Source organism: Protopterus annectens, chromosome 3.part1, assembly GCF_019279795.1.
Source record: "Protopterus annectens isolate FY-2018-M chromosome 3.part1, PAN1.0, whole genome shotgun sequence".
Lineage (NCBI taxonomy): Eukaryota > Metazoa > Chordata > Ceratodontiformes > Protopteridae > Protopterus > Protopterus annectens.
Genome location: NC_056732.1, coordinates 1906882480 through 1906907598, shown reverse-complemented (window position 1 = coordinate 1906907598; position 25119 = coordinate 1906882480). Strand labels below are relative to the sequence as shown.

Below are 25119 nucleotides of genomic sequence, written 5' to 3'. Positions count from 1 at the left end.
CTTAAAATGTTATCTAAGAACAACTGTGCTGAAAAAACACCCAAAGATAGCAATGCTACATTTATGCACTTTAAAAATGACAGATGCCATTCTGAAGTCTGCTGCTGTCATATTTTCTGATGACACTTTTAATGTATGCACCATTCGTTTAATTTAATGCTTGCTTTGAGGACACCTAGGACTCAATGTAATGTGTTTGTGCTTCCACTCTTTCACAAAGTTGCAAAACTTTTGTCTTGCAAGTTGCTAACCATCACCTGATATGACTTCATCAGGAATTTCATGCCTAAAATATAATACAATTTTAATACTGCCTCAGTACTTTATCTTGTAGTTTCACTTATTTGCATATGTTATGGGAATTTTAAGTAGAATTACATACAGACGGGATGATGTGAATTTTACATTGAAACTAGTCATCTCCCAATTTCATCCATTGTAAACAGGGAATATCATGAGTTGTCAGCTCTTCTTCTTGATTTTGGTTTTTGAACATGTTACATACTTCACATTTATATACCAGTTGCTATTTATGTTCAGGCTTCTTAAGCAATTAAAGGATCACTCATACATAGATGTGACTTACATATTTTAGTCACAAAAATTCTCATATTTATTCACAAATAATGACTTTGTCTCTTTTGAATAATTAGCATGAAGGATAAAAAATGTATAATCTGCATGGAGGATAAGAAAGCTCATCCTGACAGGAAAAATAAACATGACATATTGGCTGTAATGACTTAGCATAATCTGGCCATCCTGTCAGCTATTTATTTATTTATCCTTTGTTGACCAGGTTAGTCCCACTAGGCTAGTGGTATCTATTTAGGGAAGACCTGAGGTGGTGTTTATAGTACTAGGGGGAATTCTGACTAGAGCATCAGGCAACTTCTCTTACTCTTTGGAGCTGCTAGATGGCGACAGAGGGCTCCTACAACAGGAAGGACGAGACCTAAGGGAAGCAGCAGCATGGAGGAGGAGAGAAATGCTGTTGAGTTTGGAGGTGGAACATGAGAATTTGGAAGAAAAGTTGTTTGATTTGGAGTATCAGAACATAAATAAAGATCCTGTGTGGTGGGTGTTACAAATGAGCAGCATTTAGCTGTCTCCATGGAGAAGGAAATAATCTGTTGAAGTGGTGCTAAAAACAGAACTGGTATCAAGAAGGCCTGCAAATGATGTTCTGTTAAAAATAATCGAGCAGGATGATCCAGGTGGCATTTATGTTGTTTCATGGGGTGAGGTGTCAGTTAACTTTTTTAGAAGTGCTGAGGGTGGTAATGTGGAGAAGGAATCAGGTGATGAGGCTGCAGAGAATGCAGCTGTTAAATCTGATACAGCAGTGGCAGAAAGTAAAAGAGGAAAGCAGCAATAAACTGAGAAGATATGTGGTTTTGTAACAGCAGATAACGCAGTAACTAAAACATATGCAGTACTGATAGCAGTCAAAAAAGGAGAGCAGTGACAAACTGTAAGAAAAACTGTTTTTAAAAAGAGAAGACCAGCTGTGAGGATAAGAACTAAAATGACACTAATAGACAGGCATTTTGTAAGGGCTAATTTGCTAACTGTTCTGGGTTGAAGGCTCAAGAAATTTTGTCCTTTATGCCTTTAGGGACAGGGACTTTTGTGACTTAACTTTTGATGATGAAATTTCTGCAACTGTGTAACAAAAAGAAGGACAATTATTTGTGGAACAATTATGAGTTATCTGGTAGTAACTCAAATGTTAGAAACAACGTTACTTTGCATTTCAGAATTGCTGATTAGGAAGATGTTAAAAAACGCATGTTGTGTTTGTGTGAAATTGTTGATAACATTTTGTAAGACAGAGATGAGAGCAGGTCATGGAATGGAAGGTAGTATTTGTTTGAAATGTGAAATAAAAAAAAAGTGTTATTTTTGTAGCTGGTCATCAAAGGACATTACAATATGTTGGCCAGAAAAGACAAAGCAAGGCGTGTCTGCCTGAATGCATGTCCTGTAAAAAAGGAGCACTTTTGAATGGATTATCAAGAGCAACAATAAACGATGAAAACAAAGGGGAAGGGGAAGAAAATGTACATGAGGAAGGAAAACAAGATGTTATGGGAGAAGGTGAACTAGGGGAAGAAGCAACTGCAGAAGAAAAGATATATCAAGGGGAAAATGAGAAATAGTGCTTGTAGGAAGAGAGGTCAGGAGAAGGGAATGACAGTTCTAGCTAGCAAAAAAATTGATTCTGAAGATCAAGGATTATTTGGACATAAACTCAGTAAAACTATTCAGTTGGGGAAAACACTGAAAACACAATTTAAAAATATTTTCCCTAAACTTAAAAAGAAGGAAAAGCAATGATTTTACAGTAGTTTCACTAAATGTGAACAGTGCTATTAACACTGCAGAAAGGATAGGGGTTCATAGGGTCATACTAGGCTATCTGCCCTAGGGCATTTATAAGCCTAGCCAGAGTATGTTTGGCTTTCGCCACCCATTTTAAATTAATTTTGCTATGCCCTTTTTCGAGGTTAGTATACTGTGCCTCTGTCTAACAGTGACACAGAAGTGATACCCGGGGTAAACCTACGATCTCCCATCCACTCATCAAGATTCCTCTTGAAAAGAGTCAATGAGGGACTCTGCCTAACCTGGACTGGGATTTTATTCCAGAGTGAAGGGAGCCTCTGGGTTATGAATCTGTCCCTCCAGCATGTCCTATTTATTTCAGTGCTGAGGTTCAAGTCTCGGCGTGTAGCTCGATGGGATTTGGATTTTTGAGGTGCAGCATGTCCCTTAATTCCGGGTTGGACATGGCCTTATACGTCAGGCACAGGTCACCTCTGAGCAGGCGGTATGCCACTGAGTAGAGCTGGAGTTTCTTTAACCGGGCAGCATATGGCATCTGTTTGAGCCCTTTGATCCTCTTGGTGAGGTACTTTTGGGGTCTTTCCAGTTGCTGCAGGTGTTTGGTAAGGTACATCCCAAAAGTGGCATTGTACTCAATTATGGGCCTGATGAAGGATGAGTAAAGAGGCACGATGACCTCCCCTAATCTAGATGTGAATCCCTTCATGATTAGGTGGGCTATATAAAATGTTTTTCTAACCACTTTGGCCACGTGGTTGTCAAATGAGAGACTGCTATCAACTTGGGTCCCCAGGTCCCTAATTACTTCTTCTGTACTTAATGGATTACCACCTATGTGGTAATTTGTGGGCACTTTGTTTTTGCCAAAGGGGATGACTATACACTTTTTGGCGTTTAGCTTGAGGCCATGGCTCTGGCACCAGTTGTCTGTTTCTGAGGCCCTTTTGGAGGATGCTTGTGTCGGCTGGAGAGTCGATTATGGCGCCCAGTTTGCAGTCATCTGCGAACTTGGTCAGCCACAGTCCTTCCGTGTTGGCCTGTACCTCCGAGAAATATATACCAAACAAGAGAGGTCCCAGGACTGAGCCTTGTGGGACGCCACTTGTAACTGGTTTGGAGTCTGACATGGCTCCAGCAATTCTAACCATGTGGGTTCTGTCCTTGAGCCAGTTTGCAACCCATCTAGTGACATAGGGGTTTATATTTAAGCTGGTGAGCTTATCTATAATGCCCTAGTGGGGTATTGTATCGAAGGCTTTTGTGAGGTCCAGATAGGCTGTGTGGACCACCTTCCCTTTGTCAATGGCCTTGGTGACTGTTTCAAAGAAGTCAACCAGGTTTAAGAGGCAGGATCTGCCCTTAACAAAGCCAAACTGGGTAGGATCCAGTGTCTGTAGGTCCCCAATATCTTTATTTATGAGGTCCATGATGATCCTTTCCATAGCTTTGCAGACCAAGCTAGTCAGGCTTATGGGGCGATAGTTTCCAGGGTCCGTTGAGGCACCACCTTTGTGGAGAGGGACCGCTGTTGCTGTACGCCACTCTTTGGGTACATATCCTGTAGTAAGGCTGAGATTGAACAGTAGTTTTATGTTTGGGTTTAGCTCTTCTTGGAGTTCATGTAGGGCGCAGCCTGGGACACCGTCTGGTCCCATTGATGCTGTGTTTTTTGCTTTGGAGAGGGCGGCTCCCACCTGAGCATCTGAGATGTCAGGGGAGCAGCACTCTGCTGGGATAGATATTTGCCCTTTTGGTGGGGGGAGGTTTGCGCTGAACCTGTCAGCTAGGATGTTGGCAATGTCTGTGGGATCAGTGTATTTTTTGTCATTTTGGACTAATTCTGAGCATATCTGGGAATTCCCACCCAGGTTCCTAACATAACTAAAGAAAGCCTTGTGATTATCCTTAGTGTCCTGTGCAATTTTTTTTCTCGAAGCTGGCCTTTGACGATTTTATGAGTGCCCTTAGTTTTTTGCTAATACTGATCAGAGATGCCTTCCCTTTTTGGGATTTTGCTATATCATGTAGTAGCTTCCTCCTTCTATTGTATAGTTTGTTTATGGCTGGGGTCCACCAGACAGGTTGTCTGCCTTTGGAGGATTGGGTCTTGGTTTTATTTGGGATTGCATGATCCATGCAGTCCTGAAGGTGTTCATAGAATGCATTTATAAAGGATTCTGCGGTCTGGGCCGTATTTTCCACAGGCCCGGGGGCTTTGAAGGATTCCACCTCGGTTTTGAGGAGTGTGAAATTTGCTTTAGAGAAGTTTTTCACTGTGGTTTTCTGGGCAGGGGGTGGGGTCAGGATGCGAATATCGAGTGAGATCAGTTTATGGTCTGATCTTACCAGTGAGGGATACACTTCTGGTCTGGAGCATAGAGTCCCCATGTTGGTGATGATCAGGTCCAGTATGTTTTCCCCTCTTGTGGGAGTGATAACAAGTTGTTCCATAGCATTTGAGTTTATGAATTCTAGGAACCTTTGGGCAAGGGTGTTGGAGCTAGAGTAATGCTCCCAATCTATGTTTGGGTAGTTGAAGTCGCCCAATATAATGGTGTTCGGAGAGACCTTCATATTTTCCAGTGTTCTCAGGAAGGCCGAGTGGGGTTCCTGGGTTTGGGAGGGTGGTCTGTAGCAGGCTATAAACTGGAAGGCAGTTTTACCCACTGTTAGTTGCACATGGATAGTCTCTGATGCTTCGTGCTTTGCCACCAACCTGGAGGTGTGGGTATCTTTGATGAATATCGATACTCCCCCTCCTTTTGTGGTTCGGTCCAAGTTTTGGGAGGAATGGTGCATTAAATGTGATTGGGATATTACTCTATTAGAGGATGTTAAGATTCCTGACAAGTGAAGACAGAAGGCAAACAGAAAATTTGTGGGGAGGAAATATACCATGGAACTTAGGAAGCATAGCTTTCAACTGTCCGGATTTTCACAGAATGTCCAAATTTTTGCCTCACATTTTTGGTCTTTTTGTCATAAACTTTGTGGTGTTTTTGGTGAATCATTGGGATGATATGAAGATTGAGGTTACTAAATAATGACATACATTTGAGTTACAGACGTCATACAATCAGAAAATGTATGTTAACACAAATCCTCTTATCCTAATGATTTTCTAAATTTATTAGAGCAATATTTGAAATCTGTCTTAATTTTGGGCCTTTATCCTTCATTATGTTAGGCTTTCTCCAGATTTCTTGCACTAAGAGGTTGAGAGGTATGTTAGAAAGTGAATTTTGTTTTGGAGTGGCTGTGTTGTATAAAAAAATCTGAAAATATTTGATGTACCATTGGTAATGATGGGAATGTTAACTGTTATGGTTGTGAAGTGGACAGAACATGTTTATAGGATTATAGCATTATATGCATATATAACTAGCAAGGAAAGAGAAACTCTGTTTAATGAAATATTAGACTAAATGGTGGTTAACATGGAAATTATAATTTCAGTGGACTTTAATTCTGATTTAAGGAGAAATGTAAAAAGAAAGGGAAAGATGTAAAAATACAGGAAGTGATAAAATGTAAATTAACTGTGTGGGAAATGGACTTATAAAAGTGGGCACTTGGACCTTGAAATTGATTATTTTGTATTACTGAAAGGCTTGGTGATACAGTTGTGACAAGTTTTTCAGACCATATATCAATACGAATGGAGGTAATGGAAAAAAAGAAATTATATTAAAATAGGAAAGGGAATAAAAAGAATAAATGAGAATTTATGAGATGGAATTTGAAAGTGGGAACTATTGCAGTTATGAAAGGATCATATAACGATGAAGAACTTTTATAGTAGCTGGTCTGACTGGTGGAATGAATTTAAAAAGAAGTATAAAAAGTGTTTTTTTTCAATGTTAGGATTAAGTAAGAAAGGTAGAGAAAATGAAGCATAGAAAATGTATAGAAATGTGATATAGAATTTAGAAAATAATACAAGATAGTATTATGCTATGGAAAAAGAAATATGCACAGATATATATATATATATATATATATATATATATATATATATATATATATATATATATATATATGGGTCACCTTCATTTGCCCAACAGTTCATTTGACTGAAACTCATTTGCCTGACACTCATTTGCCTGACATGTAGTACTTGCAGGCAAATAAAAGGGATATATCCCTTTCCCCACTGTAGTGCGACCCTGGAGTTAGTATATATAGTTAGAGGGGGTGTGCCCCTCACACTGGATGGGGGTCCCCCACCAAGTTTGATTGAAATTCTCTGCTTTTTGTTGTATATTTTTCAGTAAAACCAAACTAGGTGGGGCCACTGCCTCCCCCAACTATATATACTAACTCCAGGGTCGCACTACAGTGGGGAAAGGGATATATCACTTTTATTTGCCTGTAAGTACTACATGTCAGGCAAATGAGTGTCAGGCAAATGAGTTTCAGTCAAATGAACTGTCAGGCAAATTAAGGTGACCCATATATATATATATATATAGAGAGAGAGAGAGAGAGAAAGATGAGGCATTACTATTTATGCTGATACATTATTTACAAAAGGAAAGGAGGTGGTATCTGTATATTTGGGTAAAATAGTAAAATAGGATATTAGCATAATAAGAGATTGAGAGAAATGAAAACTTTAAAAGGAGAAGTAAAAAGAACACACAAGCAAATTATGTGTATTATAACACAGCATGTGGAAAATATATATGAGAGTAAAAAGATGGAAAATAAGGGAGAATGGAAAGTAAAAAAAAATCCAGGAAGAATTAAGGAACAATTTGGAAAAGAAATTACTATCAGTGAATTGGATGAAGTACTTAGGAAAGTAAATATTGATTCAGTATCAGGCACAGATAATATAGGGTATGGAATGTGCAAGAAATTAATAGACTGGTAAACAGAGTATTTTGTAAATGTGCTAAATGAATGGTTAAAGGAAGGGTTTGTTTATGAAGAGTCATGTAGTGAGATATTAAAATTTATATGGAAGAAAGATGAGAACAATGAAATAAAAAATGGAGACCCATCATAGTAAATAACATAGAATGATACAGAAGAGAATGGAAGGAAGGATGAGGGATACTATGGAAGAAAGTATATATGGTATAAAATGGAAGGGATGCAAAATAATTCTTACTGGGTTGTGAAATAAATTCTGGATGGTACTGTAGGTAAAAGGAGGCTATGAAAATGATTCCAGGTGATACGAGTGGCTGAGTAAAGAAATATAGTTGTTATTATGAAAATATGGATACACTGGTTTGTCTATCTGCATAAATGTGTAATGGAAATGGGAATGGGAATGACCTTGAATAAAGATACAAGTAAGGGTGTGGGTGACGTGCTGAAACTTGGGGTGTGTATATTTTTCAGTGAATGAATTTCATCTAGGTTAGGAATAAAATTTGGGAAAAAATATGTAGTTAAGTTGCAATGGAAGTGTTTGACAGTGTTTGATAAAATAAATATGTAATCTGTGGAGGATGTATAGATTAGCATTCAGGAAAAGGTTTATTTGATGAATTTTGTATTAATGGGAAAATAGTGTATATCAAATGTTTATATGATCACAGAACAATACGAAAAGGAAAGTCTGTAACTGGTGTTTTCATTCATATAGGATCTATGATTAAACTCAATAAAGACAGGTGTGCTATGAGGGGATGATAAAGGGGGGTTGGATTACTAAACCCAGCTGTTTATTCTGCTTCTTTAAACTTGTACAGAGTACTAAAGTGGGCAAAGGAAAAGAATGAGAATTTAATACACAGAATGTTTAAATATAACAAACAAAAAATTCTGGGAGATGATGAAAATTACAAAAAGAGAAAAAGAACATGTTAAAGAAGAAATTAAAAATTGCCAAGAAAAAAATAACATGTGTAGGGAAATATAGAAGAATGTGATAAAACAATATTATGCAAATCCATGGGGACATATACTAGAAGAAGTGATCAGTGCCATTAGAGTAAGGAAAAAGTGGTATACAAGAGAACAGAGTGTCAGGATTTCCTGTGGAGACTGGAAATAAATAAGTTACCAGTAAAGGGGAATATGCCATATAAAAAGAGCATTGAGTGTGTTTATTTTATGGGGAGAAAGAGTCAACACATCACGCTTTTTTGAAATGCAAAAGAGTGGTAAAACTCTGGAAAAAGTTGTGTGAATAATTTTATTTTGAGAATATTAATGCCAAGCAGTACAGATATGAATACGATTATGTGTGGCTATTATAAGAATAATATATTACGGGTTTTTTAGAATGAAAGACTGAATAAAATTTTGTTTAATTGGAAATGGATTCTGGCAGATATAGTGTCAAAATTCAGTTTATGGTTGGGGACGTAGGAGTGGGGGATCAGTTATGGAAGAATAACAATGAGGTTGTTATAATAAAAATGATAAGTAGTAAAAAAAATAGAAATCAATAATGTATGTGCCTGTAAATATATACATTTTGTAAATATGTACATTTTGTAAATATTTATATGTGAAAATAATGTTTTTTTACATTGTATTAAATAAAGGCCCCTACTCCTTCCCATATGTGCAGTGGAACATGGTCTGTGTCAGCCTAAGCAGCATTGCTTTTAAGTGGCTATAAAAGCAAAAGCCAGGCCCACTAAGAAATGGACAGAAGACCTGCTGAGCTTTGATGCAAAGTCCCCAGATTAAACAATACATACTGTACAATATCTGACTGCATATTAACTCTACTCCATTTGAGTCACTTGATAAAATTTGGATTTATTTTTGACAATTTGTCTTATAAATCTACAAGTTTATTGCTGTATACATCATAATGTAAACCCGTAGGAAAGAACAAAAAAATACAGAACTGCAAATGCAAGAGATACAAAATCTAGAAAGTATTTCATTAAAATAAAAAAGTTCACAAAAATATATACACAGTGATTTGCTCCTGAATATAAATATGGCAGTGGTCATTCATTTAATCCCATATTCTTGGCAGATGAGAGTTAATCAGTATCACCTATTTTTAATCTTTATATGACTTTAAAGTGGGATTTCTTGTTGTCCAAAGTGACTTTGCTTGTCTGCTTCCACATCTGAACGTGTTCTATGAGTCCTAAATGTCTTGAATATTCATCTGAAAACAATGTAACTCACAGGTTGAAGGATGTTTCTCTTATCTTGGGCATTGTGATTAAAACGCATGTTGGTCTCTTATCTGCACAAGAAAAATAAAATGCATTCAGTATATGGCACAGCTGTTTACAGACTCGTTAACAGCATTTCTTACTTTATTAATAATGTCAATTGATATTTTCCTTCAACAACAAGTACACAGTCCTGTTCTGAATGCTGCTTAGCAAGCCAAGAGTATAAAAAGGCAGTGACACTATTTGGCTAGCAGCCTTTCAGAAAAGTACTGAAGGGTAGCTTGGTGTCTAAAATAATGCCAAGGGTTTGGCAACACTGATGTATAATGTACAAGAATAGACAATATGAAGTAAATTACTCACAAAAAAAATCAAACTGTAAATGTTTATTCTCTTTGCTTCTTGTCTTCCTCTTCTGTAATTTGTGTGGTATGTAAATACGTATGTATGGATGTACTGAAATTCATACACACCCACACACCCACACATACACACACACACACACACACACACACACACACACACACACACACACACACACAGACTCACATAAATATGGATCCCTATCAGTTGATTGAGTCTTCGGAAACTCAAACTACACATACAAAGCTTTTGAATGGAGATTGTGTGATTTACTAATTTTTTTTTCTCTTTCTTAACTTTCAACCAAAAACTACCCCTCTAGTGATATTTTCCCATTCTTAACTTTCAACATATTTTCAATATTTACAAAAAAAAAAAAAAAAAAAAAAAATATATATATATATATATATATATATATGGTAAATTACTGTGTTTCTCTCTGATATTGTAATTTTCCACTATTTATTAATCTTTTTCTCTATATGTTATATTGTACTGTACTGTAAATTCTTGTAAAATACTGTGCACTCTTAATGTGTTTGTGGTGCTTTTCTCCCAGGCCTCCGCTGCAAATGGATTGCTGACCCAATAAACTTTCCTGGTCAACAAATGTCTATAAATAAATAAATAAACAAATAAATAAATAAAGATACAAATAAGTCATCTCAATCACTGTACTATTCCCTTATCATACTCATCATTCAGTACAATGCCCATTTGCTTTTTCAAATCCAAGCATATATCTCAACAAGAAAAACACTGATGTTTATTAACCCCCCAACTCCCCCATAAAAAGACAAAAAAATAGGAAAGGCCTTGAAACCTTTAACTATCCTGATAGATTAGAAAAACTCCCCTAATACTCATATGTTCATAGGTGGTTACTAGGCTACTGCCCCAAAGGTCTTTATAAGCCTAGCCATGTGTGTACCCAATATAATACTAGAGAAATCTAATATAATGAATTTTGCCTAAACACGAGATCTTAGTTAGTAACAATTGCCTATATCTAGGAGGGTCATAGGTGAAATCCCCAGCAGGAATTTCCCATTTCCCATCCAGTCATTCAGGGTACACTTAAACAGAGCCATACAGGGGCTCTGTTTGATGTAAATTGGTAGCCTATTCCAGAGGAGTGGCAACCTCTAAGAGACATATCTGTCTATCCAGCAGGTCCTATTTATGTCCCAGGCCAGGTTAAGGTCTCTCAAGCGGGTGACCCTTGTGCCATTTAACTTGCGTATGTGCAGCATTTCCATTAGGTTTGGATCCAATATTGCTCTGTAGGCCAAGCACAGGTTTCCTCTAAGTAGTTTGTACACTACTGGGTACAGTGACAGTAAGTTCAGTCTGTCAGTGTATCACATGTGCTGGAGACCCCAAATTTCCTAGTTAGAAATCTGTGAGATCTCTCAAATTGCTGCAGGTGCCTGGTAAGGTACATGCTAAAGGAAGCATTGTACTCGGTTATTGGCCTGATGAGGGTCGAATACAGAGGAGTTATGACCTCTTTCTCTCTTGAACCAATGCCTTTTGCTAATGAGATGTTTGATGTAGAATGCCTTCCTTACCACAGTAGTCACAAGGTGGTCAAAGTTTAGGCTAAAGACAACTTGCAGTCCTAAGTCTCTCTCTATTGAGTTGTTACTTAGGGTATTATTATTTATATGATAGTCTGCATGGATATCATTTTACCGAAGGGGATGATGATTCATTTTTTTGGGATTGAGTTTGAGTCCATGATTTTGGTGCCAATCATTGGTTTGTGTAAGTCCCTCTCGAAGTATATTGACACGGTTTGGGGATTCAGTGACTGCACCTAATTTGCAGTCGTCGACAAACTTAGTCAGCCACAGCCCTTCTGTTTTGGCCTGAGCTTCTGAGAGGTATATTCCAAACAATAGGGGCCAGCACTGATCCCTGTGGAACTCCACTAGTGACAGATCTGCTGGTTGAGGTAAAGTCCCCAACTCTGACTGAGTGTAGGTGAACCATTTAACAATCCACCTGATGACATAAGGGCTGATATTCAACTGGGAGAGTTTATCAATGATGTCCGAATGTAGGATTCCGTTGAAGGCCTTGGCTAAGTCAAGTTAGGCTGTATGCACAGATTTGCCCTAGTCTATTGCTCTGGTGATGTTTCGAAGAACAACACAAGGTTTAACAGGCACGACCTCCCTTTGACAAAACAAAACTATCAGATCAAGAGTTTGGAGATCATCTATATACTTATTTATAGGTCCAGGATGATTTGTTCCATGACCTTACAGATGAAGCTGGTAAAGCTTATGGGTCTGTAATTCCCAGGGTCAGTTGCTGTACCCCCTTTATGAAGGGGGGTGATGCTGCTATTTTCAGTTCAGCGGGGACAAAACCAGTACTTAGGCTGTGGTTAAAGAGAGTACCTAATAGAGTTGCTAACTCATGTCTTAGACCATTTAAAATGCAACCTGAGATGCCATCTGGTCCCATACAGGCTGTGCTTTTGGCCTTGGAGAGAGCATTAATGATTTGTTCTTTGGAAATGCAAGGTGGGGGAAATGGAGAGGGAAAGCTTTGTAGAATGTTTGGAGGGGACAGGAGGGTGACATTTTCATCAAAATGTCCGCTAACAGGTTAGCTATTTTCACAGGATCAGAGTGTGTGTAATGTCAACCACAGCTAGTTCAGCATATGTCTGGGTCCTGCCTTTTAGGTATGGATATAGCTGAAGAATCCCTTGTAGTTATCCTTAGCTATGGTTGCTAATTTTGAACTTGCCCTTAGAGGATTTTACAAGTTGTCTTATTTGTCTGTTCAAGCAGAGAAGGGTGTTCTTCCAGTGTTGGGACCTCTCTTTTTTATTTCTTAAATAGCAGTGTCTTTTTTTTGTATAATTTATTAATGCTAGATATCCACCAGGGAGGCTTGTTTTGTTCTTAAGGATCATGTTTTGATCCTTTCAGGTACAGCTATGTCAATACATTTGTATAAGTGTTTGTACAGGGCATTTGTATATACGTTAGTACAGTTGTCAATGCCTTCTGTTATTTATGCCACCCTTTAGGAGGCTATAACTAGCTTTGGTGAAATTTTTTAGCCTCATTTCACATTAGAGGGGTTCAGGTGTTATATCTACTTAAAATATGACTGATTTGTGATTAGATTTTAACAAGTGAGGATCCTATACTTGTGGTGGTGCAATGGTCACCCATGTTGGTTAGGACCAGGTCGAGAATATTTGAGGCCCTTGTGGAGTTGCATACTACTTGTTCGAGGGAAACAGTGTTAACAAAGTCCAAGAACCTTTATACGAGCATGTTGGTACTCATATACAATCACCCATGACTAGAGTGCTTGGTTGTAATTTGACTGACTCAAATAGGTCCAAATAAGCAGAGTATGTATCTTGATTCATTGAAGGGGCCCTATAACTAACAATGACTTGAAGGGGGGGGATCTTACCCTCAGTTAGTTGAACTTGGAGCAACTCCATGGAGTTTTCCTGTTTAACCAGTCTACAGGTGTATTTATGTTTGATAAAGATAGATACTTCTCCTCCTTTGGTTCTCACACATTCATTTGCAGTCTGAAAGTGTGGAAGGCAATGTAGCCTTCCAAGGCCGGGGTACTCTCTGCAGCCCTGAACCAAATTTCTATGACTGCACAGATGTCAACATCTTCCAGAGAGAGGAGTGCTTCCAGAGAGTGCAGTTTCTGATTTAAACTCCTAATGTTTAGTAGCATAACCTTTAATTTATTTGTGAGTGATATTTTCACATTGGAACGTTTGTTCTTGAGACCTTGCCTAAAAAAGGCACTATGGGGGAGGCAAGTGCCTTAGCCAGTAACCAAAACCCTAGAGGTGACAGATGAAGACCATCTGTGGCAAGCAACGTGGTCTATCAACTATGTCATCCCACGCTAACAGGAACTGGATCCCCCTTAAAACGACACCAGATACTAAGCCAATTGTTGAAGTCAATCATTATTTGTTTAAATTGTGGTATCATCCTAGGTGAGGGTAGAATGCTGTTCAGGCTAGGGACATAGCTGCCTGGGACCAATATTCAGAGAACTCAACCATGTCTCTCTTCATACAGTTCAGTAAGGTACGTCTCAAGTCATTCACACCAACCTGAAGTATGATAGAGTCATAACGTTTCTTATTGTTGAGAGACTTGAGTGCATGTGTGATCTGACAGATCCTGGTACCTGATAGACAGCTGACCGTAACCTTCTCCTTGTCAAGCCTGGTGAGTGGGACATCTGTGTGTCTCACAATTAAGTCACCTATGACTAAATAAAAAATTTTGGTTTAGATGTGCTTTGCCTTAGGGGCTTGCTTGGAGAGATACTGGTGCATATGTTTTTATGTGTATTGAGTCTTGTAGGTGCTGTATCTGGTGTAGCATGTTTGTGTTTGGAAGGTCTCTGGTGTTTAGGTAGGTTTCTGGTGAGTACCTCATCGTATGATGGTTTATGTGTTGAGTGCATGGTTTGGGTAGTAGGTGTAGTATGTGGCCTGACAACCTGTTCAGTATTACTGTTCTGTGTGTGAGAGCAAGGACTACAGATTCTTAGTGCAGATGCATCTTTCACAAATTGTACTTGGCTGATTTAGGAGTAGATGGTTGTCAGTGTACATGAGGCAGTTTCTACACTGCCTCAGAATACCCATTTAAATCAGGCTGCTAGCAGAAATGGAGAGAAACTGACCATCCATAATGGTCAGTAGCTTAGTGGCTGTTCTGAGATGACCTGTGTCTCACACTGTCAACCATGAAAGTCCCAGCCCTATTTGACCCCCTAATTCTTCTAAAAAAACAGTGGCTCTTCATATACCCATACAAGGGACCTAAGTTTACACAGACTCGCCAAAGGGAGAGGCTCCTAACCTAGTGTACTCCTATCTTATGGAACAGGTTATTAGATATTGGGCTACACTCTTCATGGTCTCCTAGACTGCATCCCTAGTAACTACCTATGAGTCAATTATCAGAATCTTATTCTTAATACAAACACACTGCTTTAACAATTAATTTTGATCACAGGGAAGCAGCATGCAGCATTTTATATTGATAAAATATGTTGCTTTCACAAAGCACTGTTGATCTTCAGAAAGCAAAATTCAGCAATATGCTAGTAATTAAAAAGTGACATTACTTTCATAAATGCTGTTTAATGTACATCAAACAGCATTTTATTTTCAATGAAAAGTTACCACATTATTTTAAAAAAAAGAAGTCAGAAACAGTAACAAACAACTGAACAATGGGGAAGTAATACACATTTTAATCTAAAAACTTTGTTGCTTTAACAAACACTGTTGATTGTCTGGAAACAACATCAAGCATTTTACTGTTATGTGAGAAGTGCTAGCACACAGCTGAATGGATTTTATATAACTAAAAGAAAATGCATCATGTGAGTGTGGCAGCAATGTACAACATTTTGCTCCTGATTCTACTGATCACAGAAAGCAACATACAAAACTCTGCTTTTGATTTAGCAGAAATAACTTTGCTTTCGCAAGTCCTTTTATTCATATTGCTGCTGCTTAAAACATTGAATTGGTTTCAGTGCTACTTTTGTGCACATAAAGCATTTTGCTGTTGATCAAAAATACACTGCTTTCAGAACTGTGGTCAGAAATGCAAGCAGACAGCAGATTACTGAAAGAAAAAGGATCACAAGGAAGTATTAGGCAGTACATCATTAATCATGCTAAGAGGTTTAGTAATGTACACTGATATTGTCAGCGATAGTCTGTTTGAGTGCACAAGAAAACCATATGTCTCCTTGTCGTGGAAGACTATTCTAGTCTATGTTCAAAGCATTGTCTACTTATGGGCTCTCATTGGAAAATGCTTCTGATTTTTTGTATTATTTGTATAGGTGCCATTCTATACCATTTTCTACCAAACATTGTGCTGTGTAATATAGTAAAAATAATATACTTTAAACAACTAAAAAAGTAGTTGTATAAATATTGTCAGCTGCAGCCATATCTCTTACAAAAGCAGAACACCCATATGCATACAATGTGTATTATTCATACTTCAGTGAACAATATCGTAAATCAGTTTAAGTTGGATCATATAATGATATTATTTAATTTAAGTCGGATCATATAATGATATTATTTAATTTAAGTCGGATCATATAATGATATTTAATTTAAGTCGGATCATACAATGATATTATTTAATTTAAGTCGGATCATACAATGATATTATTTAATTTAAGTCGGATCATATAATGATATTATTTAATTTAAGTCGGATCATATAATGATGTTATTTTCTTGCCTTAAGTAATGGCAAACAGAAGAATACACCGTATTTGTGTGTGGGAAAAAGTAATTTAAGTACTCCTGCCTTTGTTTTGCCAATCGGCTTTTACCCTTGTGACCAAACCACGACAGCTTTGGTTAAATTCACCACTACCCGTATTAATGCAGGGTTTGTGGAGGGAAATCCAGAAAATGATGGGAATGGTGGTGTAGTTGTGTTTTTGCTCTCACTGATATATTTTAATCATAACATTTCAGCAACTATAAAATATGTTACTATTAAAACACATTGGTCAGGGATTCTGTTTTATTATAAATATGTAAATCAATGTTTTCTGATAATAAAATGCTTATATTTGAATAGATGACAGAGCTTGTCCAGAACATCTCAATATATCATGAGGACACTAAAGCAGTGGGAAAGGACTGCAACAGTGAAAGGTTAACTAGCAACCCTTAAATAGAAAAGCAAAAGTATTACAAAAGTGGCAGTTCTTTTACAGGTCAAGTTGGACACATTAAAAAAAAAAGCACTGCAGAATAACCAGGCTTGACTCTGGATAATCCAAAAAAAGTGCAGCAACCAAAAACAAACAGAAAAGGACTGCAGAGGAACCAGGCTTGCCTCCAGATAATCCTAAATCAACTTTAATATACAAAAACATAAACGCTGAACTAAATCACTGCATTTTCATTTCACAGACTTCATCAGATGTAACACACTAAACAACTCTGGGGTTTATATACTCCATATCCAATAACTCATCATGTTAATTGACAATTAAAAACAATTATGCTAAAATGTTATTTAAGACCAATATAGTAATAGTCAATTAATACATATTTTTATTCTTTTTAGTTTTCTCTTTTTGCTGATATGGTTATTTACTTAATCTATGTTGCTACGACTATTCATTGAAGTTTAATTGTTTTTAATTGTCAAATTAATTAATTTACTTTGTGTGGTTTAAGCAATATTTTCCTGCTTTGTTCAAGGTTGGTTTACACATTAAAAAAATCTACAACGTCTACAATGTAAAATTGATGATTTAGGGAACCCACAAGAAGGAATAATATTGTACAGGAAATTATCACAATGGTGGAATTCAAGCATGTTATTAAAAATTTAATGAACTAAGTCTTAAATATGTCCATCAGCTCTCAGATTAAAAGAGTGAATTGATAGGGGCACGATAGAAATCAAAAGGCATACTGATTTATACATATCCTTATTTTGTTATCATCATATAAAATTAAATAATGTCTCATCATGAGTAGCAGGTGATTTAAATGAGTCTCATGAGACGGAAACTATGTTAAGGTTGTGAAAGATTTCTGTTTTTTTGTTATGCAAGCAAAGAAAGAATTGCAATCATCTGAGAGGACTTTTCTTATTAAGTAGAACTCTCTTCATAACTCATGTATCCTCCAGTACTTTCATCCATACATGGGGAAGCATCTTGCTACCTTAAGGACAAAATGGAGGTATGGAAGTTCTTAAAACGGAAACACAGATAGAGGAGTACATTAATGGTGGGTCATAGCATATTATAACCATTACAGAAATGAAACTGGACGCTAGTAAGGGCAGAAGGAAAGAGGAGGGAGAAAAACATAAAGATGGGAGATATAAGGAGTCGATGATGAAGGGCAATGAGGAAAACACAGGGACTGAAGAACAAATGCCCGAACAACCACTGAATGAAGACAGGCACAAGAGTCCTCAAACTGACGCAATGTTCTCAAGAAGCAATGCATAGGGAGAATATAGATTTTAAAAAGACAGCAAAGGACAGGAAAATGTAAAAGAGACTTATATAGAATAACATATTTACAGGGCAGGAAGCTGAAAATCAAGAAGAAATAAAACTGACTTGAATTCAGCACAGGAATAGTGCTACTGGGGAAGGAATATAAAGAGAAGACAATGCCAGGTTGACATTTTAAACAAAAGAAGGGCCTCCAAACTTTAAATATGTTCAGTGGAAAACTTTACTTAATCTGTGAGGTAGATGTAAAATAGTGTGCAAGTTGAGTGTGTGTGTGTGTGTGTGTGTGTGTGTGTGTGTGTGTGTGTGTGTGTGTGTGTGTGTGTGTGTGTGAGATGAGTGAGTGAGAGGAACATGTGAGGAAGAAGGATGGAAGTTTAACCTCTGACCAATTCAATGTTGCCTTTACAGGGTTAACAATGCCATAGATTTGTTTGAGCCAAATACAAGTATATGCTGGCTATAACCACACCCCATCTGGATACAATAATAATGACAACAATAAAATTAAATAATAAATGGAAAATGTTAATGAAGGATATGAATTGAGGAGGGATGTGACTTTGTTACATAATGCTTCTCCTTTTTCTTCTTGCAGAACTAAACCAATAAGAGAGAAATAGTAGCCTTTATAACTTGAAATTATTTTTAGCAAATGCTCCCAGTATATAGTGAATTGCACATTCTGGTTAGTAATGCATAGGTCTAAAAAAGGAATACCATTGACCTTAAGTTTCCAGCAGATTCAAGTCTGTTTCCTTATTTGGAGAAGGTCTCATAGTATATGCTGGCTAAAGCTGTACATGGGACTGGTAGTGCAAATCATGTACCACTGTAGACATGGCAGACATAACTGTAGGGTGTAGAACAACATTAATTCCCCATAGTGAAATGGTAATCATTGCCTAATCCATTAGCTGCAGCCAGGATTGTTAGAGGAACTAAAGGCTGAGCTGATTTCAAAAATTGTCATAAGGAAAGAGAGGAGAACCAGCTTTAGAATTTGTTCATGGAAGTCTGGCTAGTTAGCCATCTTGTATGCATGTCTTCTGCCTATAAAGATATCGTATGAAAGCACAGCTGCTCAAGAGCTATCCAAAAGAGATCATCAAAGGCGAAGTCCTCAGGAAAACAAAACACATTCTAATCTGAGGAAGACCCAGCAAATAAGGCAGACTTGGTCATGGGCTGGTTTGCCCTCTGTTCTTGGTCAGATTACTGTTACCAAACAAGTGTTCCTAGTTAGATTACTTTTACCAAGCAAAAGGGTATGGCGATTCATCAGTGGTGGAGGAAAAATTTGCCTGCTGGAAAGTGCAAGTAGTTCCCTTACTAAGCAGTACGGAGGAATTTTCAACAGATATTTAGGTTGGTATTAGTATTGTGGATGTGTAAGAGGTTACAGAGGAACCGATCTTTCAACATTCTGTATGCAAGGAAGAGATCTTTCAACAGTAGAAAGGAAAAGAGCGAGAGCACATTAAGGTGGTCAGTGTAGCTCATGGAGGATATACCCTTGATTTTTTGGTAAGGAAATGCTACTGCCTCTCTAACTTGGCCATATGTGTAGCCACATAGATACCAAAGAGTCATTATATTCAATTATTTTCTCCTGATAAGGGAAGAGTAGAGGAGGGTGATGACATCCTTGGATCTAGACGATGGGACCCTGGTGATTAGTCTGACTATATAAAAGGATTTCCTAACAATGGTGGACATATTGTGGTCAAAGGATAGATCATTGTCAATGAAGGTGCCCAAGTCCCTAATGGCCAACAAATTTTTTTTGAGGTGGGGTTGTTGCCTTTGTTATAATAGCAGGAGTGCCTAGCTCTGCCAAAGGACACAATGCTGTAGTTTCATCAGCCACAGATCTTTGGAGTCTGCTTTAATGTCAGAGATGAGGATAACAAAGAGGTGTGATCTCAGTACTGACCCCTGGGGGGGTGGTCATTGCTAGTAATCACTCTTTTAGTTGAAAGATTGTCTGCAACACTAACAGACTGGGTTCTGTCAGTAAGCCAGTTTGCTATCCAACAGATGACAGAGGGGTTTACATTTTATTAAATTAGCTTATCAGTGATACCGTTATGTGAAATGTTACTGAAGGCTTTGGCGTAATCCACATATGCCATATGAGCTGATTTAACTGAGTCTAATGTCTTCATGGCTTCTTCAACAAGTCCACCAGGTTCAAGAGGCAGGATCTACCTTTAATCTAAACTGATTAGGGTCCAGGGTTTGAAGAATGTTTACACCCTTATTTATGAGGCCCATAATGATGTACTCCATTGCCTTAGAGATAAGGCTAAGACTGACAGGTTGCTCGGGTCAGGCATGGATCTCTCTTTGTAGAATGACATAACTAGAGCAGTTCTCTATACAACTGGCACAAGTCCAGTGGAGAGACTGAGAATGAACAGATGTAAGAAGTAGTCAACCAGGCAGTGCTTGGCACTGACTATAACACAAACTGGCACATTTTCAGAGTCCATAGAGCTAGTGTTACTACCACTGGAGAGACTGCTTAGGACTTGCTCAGGTATGATTTGTATGGGTGTTGTAGATATGTTAATGTGCTGTGAGCAATTTGGGGAGATGGGCATAAAGTCTGAGCTAAATTTTTCTGCAAACATGTTGACCATGTCCTCAGGGGAAGAGAATGTGATGTTACTTTGTATTTGCAAAGAGCATTGTTTTTACTTTGTATTCCCTCAGAACATTGTTGTTACTTCATATTCAGTTAGGGCATTGTTGGTTATTATTTCTTAGATTCCTCACATAGCTGAAAAAAGCTTTGAGGTTATCCATAGGATGGCTGGTGAGGCACAATTCTTACTTGTTCTTGCAAGATTTGATTTTGTTTCTAAGTTCTTTGTTGATCACTAGCTGATGGGGTGTTAAGTCTGCTTTTAAGGGTTAGAAGTTTATTTCTGTTACTGTATGAGAAGCCATTTCACCTCCAGAGCTGTAATGCATGACAGTGAAATAGAACTCCTCCACATTCTTCTAATAAACAAAACTCTGTACTACACAGTAACCAACTACTGTACCCATCTCTTTGACATTGGCACATCAGAAACAGATATGTACCCATCAGCCACAGTATCCAATTTGGCGTTGGGTCTGAAGAGGTGGTAAGCATTAAAATCCTGTAGTGCAAGGGTGTACTTACTGTTCTGAAACCATATTTCAGTAACTAAACATACAGCAATAGATTGAAGAGTTAGGAATGCCTGTAAGGAATGCAACATTTTATTTAGGCTTGTAACATTTAGCTCTGCTGCTCTTATATGATATTTTTTCAGGTTTGCTATGTGGACAATTTGAGGAGGCTGACCTTGCTTAAAAAGGCGCCATGGGGAATAAAAAGTCTCAGCCAATATATGAAAGCCATGATGAGGGAGACATGCAGACCATCCCAGGCGAAGAATCCGGGGTTGTTAACACCTCATCCCAGGCTGATACATATTGGGTCCCCCTAGAATGACATCAGTAGTTACGCCAGTTAATAAAGTCAGTAATTTTTTGTCTGTATTGCGGCATCATTCTCAGTGACAGTAGAATACTGATAAAACAAGTTTCACTCCATTTTCAGATGCATATTCAGAGAACTCCATCATGTCCCTGTTCATATGATCCAAGAAGGTGCACTGCAAGTCTTTTACTCCCATGTGCACAATAAACAGGTCACATGTGTGCCTAATCTTCGACATGCCAGGGGATTTGAATAAAGACTTTGTAATGGCATCAGTGTAAGACAGCTTAAGATTTTCCAGAATGGAATTAGTGTCTCATCCTTTAAAGCAGGCACCTGAAGAAGCCATAGCCCTAATAGAATGAGCTTTCACATGCATGAAAAACATAACAATAGGAAATTGCCTTAGATATCCAAGAAGAAACAGTCTGCTTGGAAACAGGCAATCCCAGATCCCTGGGATGAAATGAAATAAAAAGCTGTTCAGATTTTCTGATAGCCTTTTGTCTTATTCAAATAAAATCTTAGCTGTCTTTGCACATCCAAGGTATTCAAAATCTTTTCACTAGAAGCTTGAGGTGAAGGAAAAAGGGGTGGGCAAATGAATAGTTTGATTAAGAGACAACTCATTACCAACCTTGGGCATAAAAGAAGGGTTAGTGTGCAAAAATATCCTGTCTTTATGGAAAATCAAGAAAGGTGGAATAGCCATCAAAGCCTGAATCTCAGATACCCTTCTGGCAGAAGTTAAAGCTAAAAGAAAAACAGTTTTTCAGGTGCAGAGTTGCAAGTAAGCTGATGCCGCAGGCTCAAAGAGAGTTTGGGTCATCTTTTCCAAAAAAAAAAATTAAATCCCAAGGAGGAGGAACTGGTTTCTTGGGAGGTTTAATGTGAAGGATGCCTTTAAGGAAAAGTTTAACCTCTAGCCTAGAAGCCAGAGAAGGAAATAAAGGCAGACAGGCAGAAATAGATGACAAATGTACTTTCACAGAAGAATAACACAGGCCAGAATTCATCAATTCACACAGGTAAGAGAGAACTGGCGGAATATCCACAGAAAGTAGATGCAGTTTGCTAGAACAACACCAAATAAAAAACCTCTTCCCTTTAGATAAGTAGGATTTCCTAGTATTTGGTTTTCTGGCCTTCTGCAGGTCCTCAGAAAAAAAGTTGTCTAAAAGGAATCATAAGCCTATCATCCACAATGTCAGATTCAATATTAAGATATGTGGATGAATCAGAGCTCTCTTGAATAGGTCCACCCTGTGTGGTAACTTGGGATAACTGCCCTTGGCTAAATGCAGAAGAAGTGGGAATCAGTGCTGTCTTGGCCAAAACTGGGTCACCAAGAGTTTTGGTTTGTCCTACTGAATTTTGAGCAGGACTTTTAGAATCAGAGGAAATGAGGGAATGCATAGAGTAACATCCCCTTCCAAGAAATTGACAGTTCATCCACCTTCCATATTAGAGCGCATGGGACTCTGGCATAAAAAAGAGGAAGGTTTTGTTCAGAGGAGAGACAAACAGATCTATTTGAGGTATACTTCACTGGTGGACAATCTCCAGGAATACATCCTTGTGAAGCATACATTCTTGAGACCTTGTCACGGACCTGCTGAGAGTGTCTGTTGCAAAATTTTAACTGGAAGAGATGTACACTGCCTGAAGAGTCACTTGGAATTGAATTCCCAATTCCCAAACCAGGAAAGCTAGCCTGCACAACAGTTACGACTTTGTTCCCCCATACTTGTTTACATATGTGACGCACGTGCCCTGGCCCAGCAATCAAGAGCCTCAATCCTCACCACTAACACCAGAGAGGGTGTCTCATATATGAGGAAAGGATAACAAATACACACAGTAAAGTGCAATTTCCCTTAAGAGCACACAGAGATCACTGTCAGTCCAGGGCTGGTCGCTCCCTTGCTCTCCAGGTCCCCAATAAGACTCCCCACTGGCACAGCTATCGGGTCCAGATCTCAGTCAGCTGGGCAAGCTAAAATCTCCAGCACTGTCTCTGTACAACCAATGCTTCATGTACCTGCCCAACTAGCTGACACACGCGCACACTTTGAGATAAGTTTATACAATCACACAGACACTTCTGGGAAAGGCTGGCACAAGTTCTCCAGCTGTGCCCCTTTTACCCAGACTATAAATTAAAAATCTTGCCACCACCCAGCTAATAATTATCAACTACTCAAAGGGCCTTAGAAGGGTGTCCAATTGTTACTTTGCAATATTATTATCCAATTGGTAGTATGACTAAACAGGCAAGGCTTATTAGAATGACTTGGTACAGGATCCTTATATACATGCAGTGTACACTTAGAGCTTAACTTATCTCTACACAAAACAGCCACAGTTGAAAGGTTTTAAAATATTTAATAATAAATAAAAACACAAGATAATACTTCTTACTACACAGTGCTAATCAAGAGTTCAGAGATCACAGATAAATACTTAAAATAATGGGTCTATATCATTTCATTGAAAACACATTTCATTGAAGCTTAATTCATTGACACATTCACTGAAAGCTCACTTCACTGAAAACCCAATTTACTGAAAGCTCACTTCACTGAAAACCCATTTCACTGAAACTCATTTCGTTAAAAGGTATATATGGCCTATTCCTCACTGCTGTGTGATCCTGGAGTAAGTATATAAAGTAAGGGGGGTGTGGGGGACACAGCCCTCCACATTCGGGGTGTGTGGGGGTGAAGCCCCCCACATAAATTGGTTATATGTTGTCTTCTGAAAGAATTTATTCATTACACTTGTAAGTATCCATCTATATGCTTTAAAATATTTACAATATGTGGGGGGCTATGCACCCCACACTCCCAATGTGGGGGGCTGTGCCCCCACACCCCCTTACTTTATATACTAACTCCAGGATCGCACAATAGTGGGGAAAAGGCCATATAAATGAGTTTCAGTGAAATGGGTTTTCAGTGAAGTGAGCTTTCAGTGAATATGTGTCAATGAATTAAGCTTTAATGAAATGAGTTTTCAATGAAATGATATAGACCCAAAATAATTCAGTAGTACTGTTCTGACATCACAGAAAAAAACACTTAGTCTAATCTTTCTAGTTTCTAGCTATTTCTAAAAGAAAACACAAGTCTAAGATAACTTACATAAGACAACAGGCAGTGCTGTGAGTTGGATGGTCAAGACAAAAATGCTTAATAATATCTGGTTCTCTCTGTTTAAATTGAAATTGCAGTTCTGATAAACATTACTTCATTCTTCACATCTTCCTGGGGTTCCCAGGCCAAGGGAAACTGCATCTACATTATTTTACACCTAGGCAGAAAGCAGACGACTAAAAATACATTTGCATGTTTAAATGTAGCAGTCTAACTCTTGGTTAAAACAACAGAAAGAATGTGCTTGCCCAGATGGAATTACTCCGAATCTTTAACTTCAAAGGACAGACATGAAGTAATTTAACTTCAAAGGACAAACATGAAATACTTGTCTTAGCTTTCTCTACAGCAGAGGGCAATGTTGTTGCATTTTTTTGAAGTTCAACATTTCACAGCATATTCTTTCATTTAAGAAAACAAGTCTGTATTTCAACATTTCACAGTATTTTCTTTCAATTAAGAAAGTCTGCAATTCAACATTCATATTTACAAATGACGGAATTGTGTGTAAAATCCTATCTGGCTAGGCTGGCAGCCTTCATCTATCTTCACCCAATCTTCACAACATACCAAAGAACTGTGGTGTTGTCTGTAATCAGGTTGAGAGATCCTGGATGAAATAGAA

General features: G+C 38.0%; 1 protein-coding gene across 1 annotated transcript in view; it reads right to left on the bottom strand.

The window, feature by feature from the left end:
* Window positions 1-9049: 9049 nt before the first annotated feature.
* LOC122798819 overlaps window positions 9050-25119 on the bottom strand; it is a gene marked incomplete in the record, with an annotated part of 443322 nt that continues 427252 nt past the window's right edge. Inside the window, 1 exon segment of the mRNA XM_044067942.1 lies at window positions 9050-9520.